This window comes from Rutidosis leptorrhynchoides, chromosome 1, assembly GCF_046630445.1.
Source record: "Rutidosis leptorrhynchoides isolate AG116_Rl617_1_P2 chromosome 1, CSIRO_AGI_Rlap_v1, whole genome shotgun sequence".
NCBI classification, from domain to species: domain Eukaryota; kingdom Viridiplantae; phylum Streptophyta; class Magnoliopsida; order Asterales; family Asteraceae; genus Rutidosis; species Rutidosis leptorrhynchoides.
In genome coordinates this window covers 704,546,889-704,569,290 of record NC_092333.1, presented here as the reverse complement: position 1 = coordinate 704,569,290, position 22,402 = coordinate 704,546,889, and the positions used below count along the sequence as shown (strand labels likewise).

Here is a 22,402-nt window from a genome sequence, read left to right as displayed (position 1 = left end):
TAATTATTTTTAAAACCTTCTTAACTACCATTAGATTAAAAAATTAAATTATAATACCCTTTAATCCAACGGTTTCTAATGATCCACTAAAAAAAATAGCTAATAAATCAATTGTTAAAACACTCCAATCCCTAAAATACCCCTTTCAAATAATTAAAAAAAAACACGAAACACAATTCAATTAGAAAAAAACACGGGATTAACCTAATCCCTTTTATTATCTCGAATCTTCCGTGAAACCCTAACTTCCTCCCCAAACTAATCAAAATCCTCATCGAAAATCGATCATGAGAACTCAAATTGAAAGTCGCTCAACCTAGGATTTCACATTGAATGGGTTAACGGATTTAATTTCATTATTGCTATATCGTTATCCATGGTTTCACATTGAATTGGGTTAACAATGGATTCAGTGCAGATATATGTTCTAAGAGACCAGAACTTGAATCTGGTTTTGCTATATCGACGCTAACTCTGTTAATTACTGATTACAGAGTTGCTATAACTTGCAATCCATTTGAAGTGGGAATTTTTATGGATGATCAAAAGATGGGTAGAACTTTGAAGGTTGACTGTGGGATTATTAATGGCAAATTTTAAAAAGGTACGATCTTTCCTTCTATGGTAGAACTTTGAGTATTATTTAAGGGTTGTTTTTGTTATTTATATCCCATTTTGTATTCATACGAAGTTTAATTTAATTTGTTTCTCATTATGAATATTTTTGTTTATTTGATGGTCATCAGGATAATTAATTCGTTTACAAGGAAATACATTACTAGCTTGTAGAATTCGAGCACAAGATGAGTGAAAATAAGGTATTTCTTTAAAGCATTTGAACCACACTCATATTTCTCTATAGTCTATACATAACACTCATGTAGTGTAAATTAACAAAACCAGCATTTGGTGTTTTAGAATAAGGGCTTAATTAGATTAGATGTAGCTAATAGCTATATACAATTCATCATTGTTGACTTTTTAGAAAGTCAACAGGAAGAGGTCAGGGGAGATACTTATGTATTCTTATATCCAATTCAACTACAGTCAGCCTATAGATTAGGCAATTTCATATGTGAGCCAACAAAGAGATCGGAGAAAATAATAGCCAACCCAACTACTCATCTATTTGGACTACAAAGAACGTTTCAAAGCATACCTGCTTCTATATCACGGGTTGGAAATATATATTAGTTAGCATTGTTGTTTAATTTTTACATTGTGTATGGTTACTAACCAATTGAAATCACTAAGCATTTCTTATATTTAGTGTTTTCCCCATGTGTAGGTTCAAGTAGTAAAGATAAAGGGAAATTCCCAAGATAAGTAGGTATTCGTGAACAAGCGGAATTGTAGTTAAGAGGTTTGAAAGTCATTGACGCATTTGGGTCAAACAAAGTAGAATGTCTATATATCTGGGTCATTTATTTAATATTACGTTGTTAGATCTTAATCCTTGGTATCTTGCGTTCTATTTTCTTTTGTCTTCATTCTTGTTATATTTTTAACTTTTATTTTATGTGTTTCCTTTTGTTTTTAACATGTTGACTGACATGGTTTTTTGCCATTTGTTTTGTTTGGATTGTTGTACCGAATTCTGAGTTACACTATGGAAAGGGAACAAACAAATGGGGCCCGATAGTTGTAGCGCTGGGTAGTCTTGGTGATTAATGTTTAACTTTTATGTTCATTTTTTAGAATTGGTCAGAACGTGGCAAATGGTATGACTGGAGGTTTGGCCTATATTTTGATGATGATAACTTCATGGGTTTAAACAAGGTTTGCAAGTGATGATTGTTTTACCTAAATATGTCCTTATTTTTTTGCTGCTCTTTTAGTTTGTTATATACGTCTGCGTTTGTGTATTACTTGATTCGTTTTGTTACACGATTATTGTATTTTAGATGGTTAAATTTATGTACAAAAAACTCACCTCAATTGTATGAAATAAAGGGAGACAATGCCTAATGCAACCTATTTGGTTGCCCTATGTGATTGTGTTGTTTTCAGGTGGGCAATCAACGTCTTCTTCTTTGGTCTCCGATCGGCATTTTGCCCGTAGCCCAGAACAAGCAGGTTGGTTGTTGCGGTTCGTTTGGTAACGTGTTATATTCATGTTTTGTTTGATACTCTGTGTGTGCTTTTTTGGCTGTGTGTTTATAACTGTGGTAGTTGCTAATATTATTTTCATATGTTTGGTCACTTGGTTTGTCGAGCTTTTGTATATTTAAATATGTACTGATTTTGCAGCTGCTCTTTTAGGTCGATGCATAAGTCTGCATTGTGTATACTACTTGGTCTTTTTACATGGGTTAGTTTGTATATAATGCCAATTGAGTTGGAGTCCAAAGTGTTGTTTACACATTTAAAACTTTTGAAAAGTCAAGATTCGCAATGAGGAGAGGGTATTGTTAGATTTCCAAGCTGATCATGTGTAACAACCCAACCCATTGTCCAACCAAAAACGCGGAATAATTTTTTTTTTTTTTTTACAGATCGCGCACCCCTCTTTGTGCGCGGCGCACACAAGGCCATTCAGCTTCTGTCCGTATTTGTCGTTTTTGCGTTAAAGATCTATCGCTTCCCGACATTTTTAGACGAAACGGTTTTCACAACATTTAATATTAGTTAAAACTAACACGTTCCAACAATAAAATGAGTTTTACGACACCGGGTCCACATCGACCGTTTTACGACTTTCGTACAAAATACAAATTTATGACCACATGATTTTTAACACAAAATAAAGACCGAGCATGGCGATTGGGGATACGCTACCCAATCCTAATCAAATCCAAGAGCATGACCACCTAATCCCCACGCTTACCCGAGCCGCCAACACGCGAACCTATAAAAAAAGTCAACAACGAGAGGGTAACTTAATGCTTAGTGAGTGAGAATATACTACACACATATATATGCATAAAATAAATGCGCATCGCCAACACACAAATAGTAATCACATACCGCAATCCAAGCATAACTAAGTAATGTTATACCTAACGTACCACCAAGCCAAACCACAAGATTAGTTACAACAATAATAGTACATAAGCATATACATATGGTAGCCAAAGCTACAAGGTTAACCCCTTAACCTCAAACATACGAAAGTTGGCCGAACAACCAGAGCCTTAGTGAATTCGTACAACCCGATATTCACTTCTTCACCAATTCAACAACCGAGGTTGGCCGAACTACCCGAGCCTTAGTGAATTCGCACAACCCGAGATTCACTACCTCATCAACAAGATGACCGAACAACCCGAGTCATCATGAATCTGCACTACCCGAGATTCACTACCCAAAATATTATGAATACGTGCAAACCGATATTCATTTCCAACACCACAACCCACGCCGTAGGGGTTATAACTCCAAATCACAATCCATGTGATAGCGTACACACAAGTATGCAACTCGCCAATGGTGGTCAACCAAAACGCACAACCGTGCCAATTGGACCTATTACACAAGTCCATAAAAATCCACCTATATGTGAAGTGAGCTCTATAACCGAGAACCACTTCACCCGACCCGCACCCATCCTACACATATATATGCACATAGGATATTAACACTCACCTTGTCGTCTTGATGAATGCAACCGGATAATTCGCAACTCGCCGATGGAAAGTACATATTCCAATATCACAATACAAGTAACACACTTAGAGTGGATTTACAAACCAACTCAAAACGACACTTAGTGTATTTTCGACCAATTGCACTTCCAAGCACAAACCGCGATCAAACTAACCAATAATCACTAACACAAGTGAAAATGGTCCTAAGACGCCAATTAAACCCAAACGCAAGTGTTAAACACTTATCATCCCCAAAATCACCTATAAACCCTAATTTTGACTCAATTCAAAATTAGTCTTTCAAATACACTAAAATGGGTTTCAACACTTCCATAATCGCTAAACCTAGTGATTAAACCCAAATACAAGTCCTAAATCATGGCTAAGTCGATTTCCAACTCAAAACCCACCAACAACAACAATAAACCCGGTTACTAGAATCAAAGAACTCACCTCAAGAGTTTAAATGGGTTTCTCTACAATTTAGGTTCAAACTCTAACTTTGAATATCAAAATCAAACAATGAAATTCGGAGTTAGAACTTACCACAACAACCAAAACGTAGCTAGGAACGAGGTGAACAACTTTAACACTTGAGATTTTGATCAAACCAAGCTTCTTCTTCTTCAAAACCCCAATTCTCTCACTAGAACTCTCCCTCTCTCTCTAGATAGTTGAGAGTGTTTGGTGGATGTCAAAATGATCCAAAGTTGGATCTAATCCAGCTGATAAGGCCTCAAATCCGGCCTCAAGTGAAAAGACCAAAAAGGCCCTCATTAAGCTCAAAAATAGAAAAGACAGGAATTCTGTTACAGGCCACGTGCGCGGCGCGCTCCCTTAAGTGTGCGCGGCGCGCACACTTGTCTGGGCAGATTCCGAGCTTTTAGTTTTACACCACGCCCCACCCACTATACGTACACCATTCTTAAGCTATGTACCATAAATATTTGGGTCTTACAACTCTCCCCCACTTAGAATCGATCACGTCCTCGTGATCCTCGTCACGAAGCCAAACGGACCCACACTCTACGGTCCTCAAACATACGTTCCAAACCGACTTCTACCACAATTATCATAAACTCGAAGATTAAACCATTTACCAATTACACATGTGCATGCATTTCGAGACATGCAATACACACGACATCCGAAAACTACCACAATCGCTTAACATTCGCGAAAACATCATGTTTCCTTCCAATCTCTCTAGGCAATCCTCCCCAATGAACCGCCTTTAACACTAAATCGTCATCCGCGATTTATCAAGTCCGCAAATCCGAGCACTAAAACTCGCTCAATCCCTCACATCGGGAAAAACTCAACCAATCTCTTACCGAGATATCAATCCCTTAGCATAACCTTACCGAGTACAATGCTAAAAGCAACCAAGTCTCAACCTAAGGTCAACAACCCGAAACGATGAAGACCGAACAAAAATGAATCCTTACGGATACGCTTACCACATAACATCCCTTGTAGTGCGTAATACGATTAATACGCAACTATCATAACATCATAAGCAACGGCTAAAACCGATAGCGCCCCAAAACAACTATGGCAACGCTAATCCCAAGGTGTACAAAATCGACCATTGTCACACCCATAACAACATGTGAGCGAAACACGGCTATCACATCACTAATTACTCAACATGGTCCTCACGACTCCACCATTGGTGTATAAAACAACCAATAGTTCGCAATACAAACCACACCAACATGGCCGAAACAACCCGAGCCTAAACACATATGGAAGATGGTCGAAACAACCCGAACCTTAGTGAATTCGCAACAACCCGAAATTTATTAACCCAATCCATATTTCCCACAACAAAATGACCGCACAACACGAGTCATCGTGAATACGCGCAACCTGATATTCACTACCTCCACCACATAGTATAACCGAGGATGGCCGTACAACCCGAGCCTTAGTGAATCCGAACTACCCGACATTCACTACCTCAAACTATGAGTCCAACCAACAAGGATAATCGTACTACCCGAAATATTGTGAATACGAACAACCCGATATTCACGTCCTAAAATCTCAACACATGAATGGTACTCCCATTCCCCATCGGTACTCGAATTTCCCTATAACGTTATACCATACGGATATAACACTACTCCCAAGGCGAAGTTAGCGGACCACGTCAACGGCCATAACCCACCAATCACACACGCTCTTTTGGCCTCAAACAACGAGTAGTGCAACATCGCGCACTGCTACACTATAGTGAATCCTAACGGATTACACTAACCATTCACCACAAACGAAGTATATACGCATACTTAAAATCAATCCACACCGCCTGGAATTTCCGCACACAAATCATACGCACACGTGAACATTGCTATCACAATCGAGCAAGAACCACCTATATCGCATATAGGCGCAAAACAATAATTCTCTAGAAGAGAATCCGACCCATACATCCCTTAACCGAGGGATTTCACCTTGCTCGCCAAATACGCCCATTATCTCTCAATGAGATTCACCACATTACCACCTCGGTGATAATTCAAATCCGAAACCATAAGTACAATTTAACCGAAGTTGTACTCTACCATAAATCGACCAATTCTAGGTCCCGACACAAATTCCGGATCTACTATGAGCATTATCCGAAATCTCACACTAAAACCTCCACGTGCGGGAGTGTAACTCCCCACATGGAACTACGTTCCATAACCGCATCGCCGTGGCAACATCATCCGCGATAATTACCACTCTCCGACATACGTGACCAATCTCTCCATCGGTCATAACAAATGAATTCTCACGAATTCATTTTGCACACTAGAAATTGACGCACACCGTCACCCGTTGGCTTTATTTAAACAACGACACAAAACCAACACAACACGCACCTTGTACAACCGTACAATGCTACCGAAAGGTAGACCTTTCTACAATTGGGTTCACACGACCCATTACCACATCTTTGAAACGACCCGTCCTAATCCATCTGGACGAATACATTACATTTGGTTACATCGCGAGATACTTGACCTCTATATGATACATTTTACAAACATTGCATTCGTTTTTAAAAGACAAACTTTCATTACATCGAAAGTTGACGGCATGCATACCATTTCATAATATATCCAACTATAATTGACTTAGTTAAAATCTTGATGAACTCGACGACTCGAATGCAACGTCTTTTGAAATATGTCATGAATGACTCCAAGTAATATCTCTAATATAAGCAAATGCACAGCGGAAGATTTCTTTCATACCTGAGAATAAACATGCTTTAAAGTGTCAACCAAAAGGTTAGTGAGTTCATTAATTTATCATAAACATTCATTTCATAATTTTAATAGACCACAAGATTTCATATTTTCATTTCTCATAAACATACGTCCCATGCATAGAGACAAAAAACATTCATATGAATTGAACATCTGGTAACCGACATTAACAAGATGCATATAAGAATATCCCCTATCATTCAGGAAAATCCTTCGGACATGATATAAAACAACATCGAAGTACTAAAGCATCCGGTACTTTGGATGGGGTTCGTTAGGCCCAATAGATCTATCTTTAGGATTCGCGTCAATTAGTAGTCTGGTTTACTAATTCTTAGGTTACCAAGTAAAAAGGGGCATATTCGGCTTCGATCATTCAACCATATAATGTAGTTTCGATTACTTGTGTCTATTTCGTAAAACATTTATAAAAATTGCGCATGTATTCTCAGTCCAAAAATATAAAGTGTAAAAAGACAAATGAAACTCACCTAATGTATTTTGTAGTAAAAATACATAGAACGACATTGAACAAATGAACAATGCAGGGTTGGCCTCGGATTCACGAACCTCAAAAAGCTTTAAAAAAATGAACGCCATCGCCCGGGCTCGAACCCCCGACCTCTCGTTAAACCCAAACGTCCCTAACCAACTGCACTGCTATGCTTTTTCTGATTTAATACAGAATACAAAGGTATATATCACGTTTTTATTTTTCTGTTAAACTTCTTCTTCATCTCAAACCCAAGAACGACCAGAGACCAAGATTCTTAAATCAAATGAAGAAATAAGTTTGGAATTATATTAAAATCGAAACATTTTCTATCTGTTATTTCCCTCAGTTAAACGCGAAAAGAAAAAAAATTATAAAAAATCGCTGCTGCTATCGGTATTAAAGAAGAAAAAAAAAATATCAAATTTTGATTTTTATGATGTTTTAGAAAATTGTTATAACACGAAAAAGATTCTAAATCGTTTGTATAAACTTTCTGAATCATTAATTTAATGTATAACATCAAAACAAACGCGAATTTCTTGATGAACACATATTTTGACTTTTTAGAAAAATACCTTTGACTTCAAAATTCGAGCTCGATATTGAAAATTGAGACATGAGATTTTGCAGGTAGTTTACATGAAGGATTACTAACAACTCTACATTAATGGATTTGAACAATTATTTTGATTTCAAATTTTTGGAAGAAATAAGTTGGGACAGAGGTAACGATGAAAGAAAAAAAAAATATAACTGTATATTCTTGTTTAATTAAGGATAGCAGTTAATATAGATGGAAATCGAATTATTGCAGTAGTACAAATGATATCACAGAGTTTTGTTTTGTATTGCCAATGGAATCGAGCTTTTCCCTTTTAACAGACAAGAATACGCAGGTAGCCATCAGGAGAAGAAAAAATGTAAAAGCAGATGTTTTAATTCAACAACTTTGTACGATTGTTACAGATTAGGTAATGAATTCGGTGATATAATAAAAATCAAATTTAGCTTGATTGTGAGATAAAACTGATTTTGGATTTTTATGAATATAATACGTAAATATATATAAATATATACCTATATATATCAGTATTTATATTTTTATCTGTATATATATTCTATATGTATAAATAACTTATTTTTATATATGTATGTATTTATATATATATATATATATATATATATATATATATATATATATATATATATATATATATATATATATATATATATATATATAATTCGTAACTTTAATATTAATAATATTGATAATGTTAATAATAACTAGAAAAATATTAGCCCGCGCGCTGCGGCGGGGTCTTTCGGATTGCATATTCCTATTTAATGTAGCGCTATATATTTACACTATAAAAAATGTGTGAATACGTGGTTAGTAACTAGTATACCTAATGTATTGCGCATTTTTAACGCCAGAAAAATTGCATGAAAAGGGAAAAGAACCATCGATATGATGTGGTTAGTTTAGGTTGTTTATTATACGTGTACGTATATGTATGGAAAATATCCTAAAATGTTTAGCATTTTTTAAAAATAGTCTGTTTCGCGCATAGGTAGTTGCGTTGTGTTCGTAAAATTATTTTGAGTTGAACGGTGAAGTCAAAAAAATTTAACTCGCGGTGAGCAGGAAGATACGACCCGTTGAAAATTTGAGTGGAGTTTGGGTCAAATTTTATAATAAATTAATAATGTTACAGTTGAGGCCCCTGAAGAATTTGAACATTAAGGGGTATTTTTAAAAAATTGGTGTGTGTTGTCGTATTTATCTTGATAGTACGACCAAAATTTGGGTGCAAATTAGTATATAAGGATAATATAATAAGAAAAATTATTTGTAATAATAATATCGAATATTTAATAATATTAACAGTTATGTTAGTAATAATCAAAATAATAATTAAAAATAATAATACTGATATGATAATATTAATAATAGAAGTTTCAAATAAAAGATAGGTTTAAATGTTAATGATGATAATAATAATAATAATAAAAATGATAATACTAATAATAATATTGGTATTATTAATGATAATGATAATATTAATAATAATAACATCACTTTTACATATCAAATTTGGTATATATATATACATACTTTATTTTAAAATTATTTGATATTAATAATATAAGTATTAACATTAACAATAAAGACAAAGTAGTAATGATAGTGATATTAATATAACAGTTATATATTTAAACTTATAATTATATTTAGTATAATAATATTACATATTATTAATTATGTAATACTTATATTACAATATACAATATTGAATATTTATATATATTACAATATACATCTAAAATTCACTGTGTACAGAATTCATGTATACATTTATATATATATTTATTCTACTAACATTTTTATTATTTTATATATTATTTTACATATTCAATTCAAATGATTTGTTTTTCCGTTATTTCAAATTTATATATATATATATATATATATATATATATATATATATATATATATATATATATATACTTATATTTATATTTACATATTTATTTACAACAATTGTTCGTGAATCGTCGACCACAGTCAGAGATTAAATGACTTCATGAAAATAGTTCACAAGTTTTTGAGACTAAACATTACAGATTTTTCTTATCATATCGAAAACATATAAAGATCAAGTTTAAATTTGGTCGGAAATCTCCGGGTCATCACAGTACCTACCCGTTAAAGAAATTTCGTCCCGAAATTTGAGTGTGGTTGTCATGGTTAACAATAATAAATTTTTTCATGACGAATATGAGTTGATAAATAGAGTTTTATCATCATTAAGTAATATGGATAAAATGATTCGATTAATCGAAGCGTATGAATGAAGCTATCACAAAAGATCGAGTTGAAGAAATGGAGATTTTTCATAACTTTTGACGTAGTCGCGATTGAATTCCGGAATTCAAGGGATTTAAAGAAAATCTTCGAAATCTAATTGATTTGATTCTTCGGCGAGTAAAGAAAAATTAAGATCTCTAAAATTAAATATGGTGATATGCCTCGATTACTCTGTCTTGTATTTCCATTATAAATTAAGCTCTTCCGTTCTCTTATTCTCACCATTTCTATACAATCCCCAAATTCGAAAGATTGTGAAAATGCTTAATCCAGTTCTAGTCCTCGTCCTTATCCTTACTATCGCAACAATCATTCTCCTTTTCCAACTTCCACCGGAGGAATCTGTTTTCTTCTACTTTGCTCTTGGGGTTATAGTGTTTTTAATTCTCCCGTGTCTTTATGTTGCCATAAATATTGACATACACGGTTTGTAATTTATGTGTTGTTATCGGGCTTCATATCCTCCCTTATATTTCGGAGCTCCATGCTTTTGTTTTCTCTACCCGACTTTAAATTAAGTAAGTAATGGTCCAGAATTTGTAGGTGTGGAATTTCGAATGAACATGACTAATGTTCTAAGAGAGAGATTTGTAATAGCACAATCTTGATTGGTTAAATTACTAGAATCACAAACGATAGAACTATCAAAAATATATGTTCTTGATATGTTTAGAGATTAGATAGAATGTAAGAGTCGTGTAACATAGCACATGATGACGTTATAATCTGTGAATCATCACACTCCATTTAGAAACTCAGTATGACTTACTGTAATATAATCACGTTGATCTAGTGTCATTATATTATACTAACTCATGCATCAGTTCCCAACACTACTTCAAAATCATTCATAATTTAAATTCAAAGGTTTGCAGAATATAGAAACTAAAACAGTTTCCTTTTATGATATAATACGGATAGCGCAGAGAGATAATTAATATCGAACGAGAATATTTATGAAGATATCTTCAGAAATATTGAGGATATTAATAAAGAAAGGTACGATGATAGAATCAAATTGTGATGAAGAAATTCATTCACGATGATTTAGAGCGGTTAAGGAGTAAGGTATTCGCTAAAGATTTCATCAGAAATAGAATCATCTGGATTCTTTATGTACGAGTTTAGTACTTGTAATTTGTTCAGAGTCTCCTTCATGGTTAGCTCAATCCGGTTTCCAGTTCTAACTTTTCTGAGCTTTGCCAACATACTATTCTTTATCTTTATACCTTCGACGGTTAAGGGCGTGTACAGTTTTTGCTGCTGTATTCAGCTTGTACAGTTTTTTTTTTTTTTTTTTTTTTTTTTTTGCTGCTGTATTCAGCTTTTTCAGAATTTCAGAATAGAAGACCATAATTCTAAGAGATAAATGTTATATGCATTCATATAACTGTTGATGTAGTAATGCTGCGAGTTTCAAAATATTGATTGCTAATTCTCAGTAATTGGTATGGCAATTCTCGATGCGAATGAGTAGATGATAGGGTTTCGATGGATATAATCACTTTTCAGAAAGTCAAAGATCAACGAAGTTGTTGGTAAATTTACTGCTAATGTGGTGAGATATAAACAGTTTCCCGGTATCGATGACGAAAGACAACTTATATATCAGGGTTATAATAAGCTAATCCGAGTGAAAAGTCGAAGTTGACTTGTTGGAGCTGTGACAAAATTGACTAATTTGGAAAGGGATTGCAAAGTTAATTTGGGGGATAATAACACTATGGAATTAGCACGTCTATGTGGTAAACGTTTACTCAAGTTCCGAGTGTTTTCAGGTGCATCACTATATGCATAAATCTTTTCTTCCGTAGATGAGGTGCGGTTGGTTCATCCTCTCGATTGAGGTGTTTTCAAGAATCATGAAAGGTTTGAACGCAGATTGTAATCGTCAAGATACAAATGAAGTTTAAGATGATATCAAGTGGCAAGCTTGAAGAATTGTTTAGTTTCATCTGTTATAATCAATATTTTAATTTATTTTAATTCATTTTAATTGTCCAATGTTGGTAGTCATCAGTTGATAGTCCACAGTTAGCAATTTAATATTTCATATATAGTTTAATATATAATATTCGAATTAATTAATACGTATCGTGACCCGTGTACATGTCTCAGACTCGATCACAACTCAAAGTATATATATTATTATAGAATCAACCTCAACCCTGTATAGAGAACTCGATCATTACTGCATATAGAGTGTCTATGGTTATTCCAAATAATATATATATATATATATATATATATATATATATATATATATATATATATATATATATATATATATATATATATATATATATATATATATATGCGTCGATATGATATGTCCAAGGTTGGAGAATTCGGATCTCGGGGAGATCTCGTTTGGATTTTTTTTATGGAGATCTCGGCATCTCGGAATAATCTCGGGGAGATCTCGGACGTTGACTTACGTTGACTTTATAGTTTTTTTAAATAAAAATATACATAGAAACATAAATATATGAATATTTATATACGTTTTTACGAGATTTTACAAAAATATTCGAGAAATGAGCGAAAAAATCTTAGAAATTACGAATTTTACAAGAAAATCTTACAAATTAGCAAGAAAATCCGATAAATCGTGGCTTTGACTAAGTTTGACCCGGTTGACTGAGAAATCCCGGGAGATGAACATCTCATCTCGGTTGCCTTCTAAAAACGAGATCTCGGAGGAGATCTCGGGGAGATCTCGAGAGATTTACAACACTGGATATGTCAAAACCTTGTATACGTGTCCCGATATTTAAAGTGCGTAAAATAAATACAGTAATTAAATGACGATAAATAAAATACGTAAAGTAAATAACAGAAATTAAATGACGATAAATAAAATTGCGAGAATGTAAATTGCGATAATTAAATTGCGATAAATAGAGTGTAATCAGTTAGCTGGGAACAATTAGCTAGGATCAGTTAGCGTGGATTCTTAACAAAATTTCTCATAGTTAATTTGTTTGTTTCTAACAAATTTTATTTTGTCAAATGTTTCCTTCATTATGCCACTTGATTTTTGATAAATCAAAATCCAAATATGAAATTGGATGAATATGGTTATTCTGTGGTGAACGGATTTGTATATCGGTGGACGTAAGTAGGATAGTAAACGACTGTTGAATTAGCTTTGAAGAATGTACAGTGTAACTTATTAATGTGAAATCTGAATACTCCTCGGGTATTACCTACCCGTTAAAATATTTTCACAATTAACACTTTGTACGAAAGAATTTTTAATTACAATCTTTATGAAAACATATATACATATGTATTTTCTTCAGATGTAATCATGGATTCATTGAGTTAATATGATCTTAAACTCATTTGGTTTACCGTTAGAACTAGAATACCTAATCTCTAAAACACTTAGAGATTACTTAATCGCCATGAAGAACGAAGATAATTTATGTAGAACGATACGTAAAACGATGATTATACTCGAGGTACAGAATGAGATGTTGAGGCATGGATTGTTGATGGTACTGCTGCTGTTACTGATGGTGCTGTTGGTGCCGGTGATGTTGCTGAAGCTGGTAAATTTTGCACCATATTCTCTAAATTTATTTTTCGAGTGCGAAGTTTGTTGACTTCTTCTATTATTCCGGGTTGATTGTCGGTTGGAACGAGCGAATGAATGAGGTTTAGAATCTGAGATAGTATATGACCGTGACTAGATACTCTTAAAATGAGAGAAAATGGTGTCTCAAACAGGTTCGCCGGTAAACGCTTCAGGTTCATTGTCAAGAGGTGAATTCGGTTGGTGGAAGGGATCGCCTTCTTCGCGTCTCCATTGATTAAGTCGACTACGAACCATCAGATGAATTGGGGATGGCTGATTTTTTGATTCATTCAGGTGACTCTGCTTTCGGAGCTCGAGTGAAACTCTATGTCGGAATAGCTGTCGGAATAACTATCGGAATAGCTATCGAAATTTAAAGGACTCGAACTGGTTGAGGGATTCATCTCGTACGATCAGATGATGGATTTTTGATAAGAAATAGAATAGGATGTAGATTAGTACCCTACAATACATAATTTACATATGCATATATAATACCAAAATCCCATAAGTTACGGAGAAATCTATGGAAGTTGTCAAGCAAAGTCTACAGTAACAACTACGCTAAGATGTGAATTAGCAGATATGCTAAGATATGAATTTTGTCCATACACTAATCATGCAATCAATGCAATAAGATGTGTCTAGACTAAAGATGATAAGCAAGTGATTCCCTAAGAATGATAAGCAGGTAATTTTCGACACGAAATGATAAGCAAAAATTTTGACATGCAGACACGGTCGAAGTCCAGACTCACTAATGCATCTAAACAACTATCAGTTAGACACACTAATGCAAGACCTGGTTCGCTAAGACCACCGCTCTGATACCAACTGAAATGACCCGTCCTAATCCATCTGGATGAATACATTACATTTGGTTACATCGCGAGGTACGTGACCTCTATATGATACATTTTACAAACATTGCATTCGTTTTTAAAAGACAAACTTTCATTACATCGAAAGTTGATGGCATGCATACCATTTCATAATATATCCAACTATAATTGACTTAGTAATAATCTTGATGAACTCGACGACTCGAATGCAACGTCTTTTGAAATATGTCATGAATGACTCCAAGTAATATCTCTAATATGAGCAAATGCACAGCGGAAGATTTCTTTCATACCTGAGAATAAACATGATTTAAAGTGTCAACCAAAAGGTTGGTGAGTTCATTAGTTTATCATAAACATTCATTTCATAATTTTAATAGACCACAAGATTTCATATTTCCATTTCTCTTAAACATACGTCCCATGCATAGAGACAAAAATCATTCATATGGATTGAACACCTGGTAACCGACATTAACAAGATGCATATAAGAATATCCCCTATCATTTCGGGAAATCCTTCTGACATGATATAAAACAATATCGAAGTACTAAATCATCCGGTACTTTAGATGGGGTTCGTTAGGCCCAATAGATCTATCTTTAGGATTCGCGTCAATTAGTAGACTGGTTTACTAATTCTTAGGTTACCAAGTAAAAAGGGGCATATTCGGCTTCGATCATTCAACCATATAATGTAGTTTCGATTACTTGTGTCTATTTTGTAAAACATTTATAAAAATTGCGCATGTATTCTCAGCCCAAAAATATAAAGGGTAAAAAGACAAATGAAACTCACCTAATGTATTTTGTAGTAAAAATACATAAAATGACATTGAACAAATGAACAATGCATGGTTGGCCTCGAATTCACGAACCTCAAAAAGCTTTAAAAAAATGAACGCCATCGCCCGGGCTCGAACCCTCGACCTCTCGTTAAACCCAAACGTCCCTAACCAACTGCACTGCTATGCTTTTTTTGATTTAATACAGAATACAAAGGTATATATCCCGTTTTTATTTTTCTGTTAAACTTCTTCTTCATCTCAAACCCAAGAACGACCAGAGATCAAGATTCTTAAATCAAATGAAGAAATAAGTTTGGAATTATATTAAAACCGAAACATTTTCTATCTATTATTTCCCTCAGTTAAACGCGAAAAGAAAAAAAAATTATAAAAGATCGCTGCTGCTATCGGTATTAAAGAAGAAAAAAAATATCAAATTTTGATTTTTATTATGTTTTAGAAAATTGTTATAACACAAAAAAGATTCTAAATCGTTTGTATAAACTTTCTGAATTATTAATTTAATGTATAACATCAAAACAAACGCGAATTTCTTGATGAACACATATTTTGACTTTTTAGAAAAATACCTTTGACTTCAAAATTCGAGCTCGATATTGAAAATTGAGACATGAGATTTTGCAGGTAGTTTACATGAAGGATTACTAACAACTCTACATTAATGGATTTGAACAATTATTTCGATTTCAAATTTTTGGAAGAAATAAGTTGGGACAGAGGTAACGATGAAAGAAAAAAAAATATAACTGTATATTCTTGTTTAATTAAGGATAGCATTTAATATAGATGGAAATCAAATTATTGCAGTAGTACAAATGATATCACAGAGTTTTATTTTGTATTGCCAATGGAATCGAGCTTTTCCCTTTTAACAGACAAGAATACGCAGGTAGCCATCAGGAGAAGAAAAAATGTAAAAGCAGATGTTTTAATTCAACAACTTTGTACGATTGTTACAGATTAGGTAATGAATTCGGTGATATAATAAAAATCAAATTTAGTTTGATTGTGAGATAAAACTGATTTTGGATTTTTATGAATATAATACGTAAATATATATAAATATATACCTATATATATATATCAGTATTTATATTTTTATCTGTATATATATTCTATATGTATAAATAACAAATTTTTATATATGTATGTGTTATATATATATATATATATATATATATATATATATATATATATATATATATATATATATATTTGTTTATATATTTGATTATATATATATAATTCGTAACTTTAATATTAATAATATTGATAATGTTAATAATAATATAATAAGAAAAATTATTTGTAATAATAATATCGAATATTTTATAATATTAACAGTTATGTTAGTAATAATCAAAATAATAATTAAAAATAATAATACTGATATGATAATATTAATAATAGAAGTTTCAAATAAAAGATAAGTTTAAATGTTAATGATAATAATAATAATAAAAATGATAATACTAATAATAATATTGGTATTATTAATGATAATGATAATATTAATAATAATAACATCACTTTTACATATCAAATTTGGTATATATATATATATATATATATATATATATACATACTTTATTTTAAAATTATTTGATATTAATAATATAAGTATTAACATTAACAATAAAGACAAAGTAGTAATGATAGTGATATTAATATAACAGTTATATATTTAAACTTATAATTATATTTAGTATAATAATATTACATATTATTAATTATGTAATACTTATATTACAATATACAATATTGAATATTTATATGTATTACAATATAAATCTAAAATTCACTGTGTACAGAATTCATGTATACATTTATATATATTTATTCTACTAACATTTTTATTATTTTATATATTATTTTACATATTCAATTCAAATGATTTGTTTTTTCGTTATTTCAAATTTATTATATATATATATATATATATATATATATATATATATATATATATATATATATACTTATATTTATATTTACATATTTATTTACAACAATTGTTCATGAATCGTCGACCACAGTCAGAGATTAAATGACTTCATGAAAATAGTTCACAAGTTTTTGAGACTCAACATTACAGATTTTGCTTATCGTATCGGAAACATATAAAGATCAAGTTTAAATTTGGTCGGAAATCTCCGGGTCATCACAGTACCTAACCGTTAAAGAAATTTCGTCCCGAAATTTGAGTGTGGTTGTCATGGTTAACAATAATAAATGTTTTCATGACGAATATGAGTTGATAAATAGAGTTTTATCATCATTAAGTAATATGGATAAAATGATTCGATTAATCGAAGCGTATGAATGAAGCTATCACAAAAGATCGAGATGAAGAAATGGAGATTTTTCATAACTTTTGACGTAGTCGCGATTGAATTCCGGAATTCAAGGGATTTAAAGAAAATCTTCGAAATCTAAATGATTTGATTCTTCGGCGAGTAAAGAAAAATTAAGATCTCTAAAATTATATATGGTGATTTGCCTCGATTACTCTGTCTTGGGACAATCCGGCTTGCGATGTCCTTCTTTATGACAATAGTAGCATATTCCGTCATCACTTCTCGACATTGTGCACTCCCATAACTTGTGTCCCCCAACACCACAATTGAAACATCTAGGTGCACGAGAATTCATCGTGCCTTTACCCACATTACCCGTACTCGCACTTGCACCCATATTTTTCTTACTTGGGGCACCGTACGAATCAACCGTTCTCTTACTCGGAGCATTATCGATCCTCTCCCAAGGATATGGCTCAAAACCCTTAGCCACGGAAAATAGCTCGGCAAACGAGTTCACTTGCCCAAGGCTTATCTTCCCTCATAACTCATCATTTAAAGCCTTACGGAAGTATTGCATCAACAACCTTTCATTATTCACATACTCGGGGCAAAATCGTGCCTTAGTCATAAAAGTAGCCCGTAGAGTATTTAGTTCCATAAACCCTTGTCTCAACACACGTATCTCCCCACGCATTCTTGTCAAGTCAGCTTGTGTTCGGAATTCTTCAAAGAATTCCTTCTTAAAATCGCCCCATTACAAACTCATGAACGGTTCTTCGCCGACCGTATCAATCTTACCATCCTACCAATCTTTCGCACCATCTCGTAACAAACTAGTAGCGATTCTCGTCTTCTTGTCCGGAGGACACTCACTTGTACGAAAACATCCTTCAATCGCCGAGATCCAACGAGTACTCACTAACGGATCCGGTTCTCCATGATATATAGGTGGTTTAGTCGCTCGAAACTCCTTGTAACTAAACTCCTTCTTACCATTATCCTGAGGCTCGATAAGCCTTCTTTCGAACTCTTCTCGGATTGTTTTAACTTCTTTTGCAACCTCGGCCTCAACCCTAGCCGCAAACTCATCGTCATTCGTCTCGATCTCGTTTCGCGTCGTCATTCTAAGGAATGCAAAACGATTAGTCCACGAACTTATAAACCACACACACACACACAACACCGCCCCATCTTTCTAAACACTCGTCGTACATCACTTGTTAGACACGATTTGCACCCGTAATAAGGTTTGCCAGTCCTTACTACACACACACGCCGTATCAATTCGTTAGTACAACGACCGCCTCGCTCGATGATATAACCAACACAACATAAACAAAACACAATGCACTAATATATTAATAATATCTGCATATTAATATAAACGTTAGCCCACCTACAATTAAGGCACTAACCAAATTCCCATTCCGACCCGTAATCCCTACAAGTCCCGCAACAAATAAGCACACACAAAAGTCTAAGTCTAGGCACCTATCTCAAGTCACCTAAATCCCTTAGATCATGCTCTGATACCACTTGTAACAACCCAACCCATTGTCCAACCAAAAACGCGGAATAATTTTTTTTTTTACAGATAGCCGCGCACCCCTCCTTGTGCGCGGCGCGCACAAGGCCATTCAGCTTCTGTCCGGATTTGTCATTTTTGCGTTAAAGATCTATCGCTTCCCGACACTTTTAGACGAAACAGTTTTCACAACATTTAATATTAGTTAAAACTAACACGTTCCAATAATAAAATGAGTTTTACGACACCGGGCCCACATCGGCCGTTTTACGACTTTCGTACAAAATACAAATTTATGACCACATGATTTTTAACACAAAATAAAGACCGAGCATGGCGATTGGGGATACGCTACCCAATCCTAATCAAATACAAAAGCATGACCTTCTAATCCCCACGCTTACCCGAGCCACCAACATGCGAACCTATAAAAAAAAAATCAACAACGAGAGGGTAAGCTAATGCTTAGTGAGTGAGAATATACTACATAAATATATATGCATAAAATAAATGCGCATCGCCAACACACACATAGTAATCACATACCGCAATCCAAGCATAACTAAGCAATGTTATACCTAACGTACCACCAAGCCAAGCCACAAGATTAGTTACAACAATAATAGTACATAAGCATATACATATGGTAGCCAAAACTACAAGGTTAACCCCTTAACCTCAAACATACGAAAGTTGGCCGAACAACCCGAGCCTTAGTGAATTCGCATAACCCGATATTCACTTCTTCACCAATTCAACAACCGAGGTTGGCCGAACTACCCGAGCCTTAGTGAATTCGCATAACCCGAGATTCACTACCTCATCAACAAGATGACCGAACAACCCGAGTCATCATGAATCCACACTACCCGAGATACACTACCCAAAATATTATGAATACATGCAAAACGATATTCATTTCCAACACCACAACCCACGCCGTAGGGGTTATAACTCCAAATCACAATCCATGTGATAGCGTACACACAAGTGTGCAACTCGCCAATGGTGGTCAACCAAAACGCACAACCGTGCCAATTGGACCTATTACACAAGTCCATAAAAATCCACCTATATATGAAGTGAGCTCTATAACCGAGAACCACTTCACCCGACCCGCACCCATCCTACACATACATATGCACATAGGATATTAACACTCACCTTGTCGTCTTGATGAATGCAACCGAATAATTCGCGACTCGCCGATGGAAAGTACCTATTCCAATATGACAATACAAGTAACACACTTAGAGTGGATTTACAAACTAACTCAAAACGACACTTAGTGTATTTTCGACCAATTGCACTTTCAAGCACAAACCGCGACCAAACTAACCAATAATCACTAACACAAGTGAAAATGGTCCTAATACGCTAATTAAACCCAAACGCAAGTGTTAAACACTTATCATCCCCAAAATCACCCATAAACCCTAATTTTGACTCAATTCAAAATTAGTCTTTCAAATACACTAAAATGGGTTTCAACACTTCCATAATCACTAAACCTAGTGATTAAACCCAAATACAAGTCCTAAATCATGGCTAAGTCAGTTTCCTACCCAAAATTCACCAACAACAACAATAAACCCGGTTACTAGAATCAAAGAACTCACCTCAAGAGTTTAAATGGGTTTCTCTACAATTTAGGTTCAAACCCTGACTTTGAATATCAAAATCAAACAATGAAATTCGGAGTTAGAACTTACCACAACAACCAAAATGTAGCTAGGAACGAGGTGAACAACTTTAACACTTGAGCTTTTGATCAAACCAAGCTTCTTCTTCTTCTTCTTCAAAAACCCAATTCTCTCACTAGAACTCTCCCTCTCTCTCTAGATAGTTGAGAGTGTTTGGTGGATGTCAAAATGATCCAAAGTTGGATCTAATCCAGCTGATAAGGCCTCAAATCCGGCCTCAAGTGAAAAGATCAAAAAGCCCCTCATTAAGCTCAAAAATAGAAAAGACAGGAATTCTGTCACAGGCCACGTGCGCGGTGCGCTCCCTTAAGTGTGTGCGACGCGTACACATGTCTGGGCAGATTCTAAGCTTTTAGTTTTACACCACGCCCCACCCACTATACGTACAACATTCTTAAGTTATGTACCATAAATATTTGTGTCTTACATCATGTATATATGTTATTGATGATCAAGATGATAAAAAGTGAGGTTTGTGCAGGTTCTTCAACGTGATAAAGGTTACAAAGGGAAAAACGGTTCATGAATATGGAACTCATCATGACCGGGTATGTTGAAATTCATATTTAGTTTCATATGGTTATAGTTTTGGAGTTTTTTTTATTTAGGGATAAACTTGCATACATGTCGTTGTGATGTGAAAATTGAACTTATTAATTTTTGTAAGCTCCTTATTGCATACCCCTACTTTTTTCACGATATTGATCTTAATCTTACTCAGGTACTTGTCTTCCTTCGTACTTCAACAATTCTTTGTACCATATTTTATTGGAGTACTTTATTGAAGGACAGAAATAGTAATACATCAGAATTGCATCACTGATTAGCATAAATGAATTTAATTAAATCTTTAACTTCTTATGGAGCTGTCAATGATAAGGGTACTACCGATATCTAAATTTGTAACGGTGATCGATTTATATAGTTCAATCGAAGCAGCTTTCTTCATCGCAATGGTTTCCTGAATCACAAATATCATATAGACGTTAAGTGTTTCAGTTTTCTGCTTCTTTTGGGTTTATATTATTGCGGCTTTTGATTGCAAAATTAGGGCTTTTTATTGCAAAATTAGATTTATATTATATGGTAGCTGTGATTATTTTTACCAGCACCTTTGATGTGTTCTAGAGGGTGTGTATGAAACAGCTATCAGTTTTATATTTATTTACTACAGGAAATTACCTAAATTAAATTAAAACACAAAAGGCAAGTAAACCTATCGTGTAATAATATAGCTAAGGTAAAGTCCGGGAGGTCGATCCGTGGACACTATTATTGGGTGTCTTACTAGGTCAAATTAGTTAATTAAGTAGTTAAACTAGATTTAGTAATATATAGTAATTATAGGTAACTTTGGGGGGATTTACCGTTTAATGACCGGTTTGTCGATTTTGAGACTTATATCACAGTTAAAACCTAATGCAAAAA

The 22,402-nt window shown here is 33.8% G+C and overlaps 1 long non-coding RNA gene across 2 annotated transcripts; it reads left to right on the top strand.

Annotated features, from left to right (window-relative positions):
- Positions 1-192: 192 nt before the first annotated feature.
- LOC139897590 (uncharacterized) lies at positions 193-21,921 on the top strand. 2 transcript variants are annotated; one of them, XR_011776709.1, is made up of 3 exons: positions 193-604; positions 747-2,076; positions 21,456-21,921. It is a non-coding gene; the product is annotated as an uncharacterized lncRNA (long non-coding RNA). The 2 variants fall into 2 exon arrangements; XR_011776703.1 differs by lacking the exon at positions 21,456-21,921 and having other exon boundaries at positions 747-2,202.
- Positions 21,922-22,402: the final 481 nt, after the last annotated feature.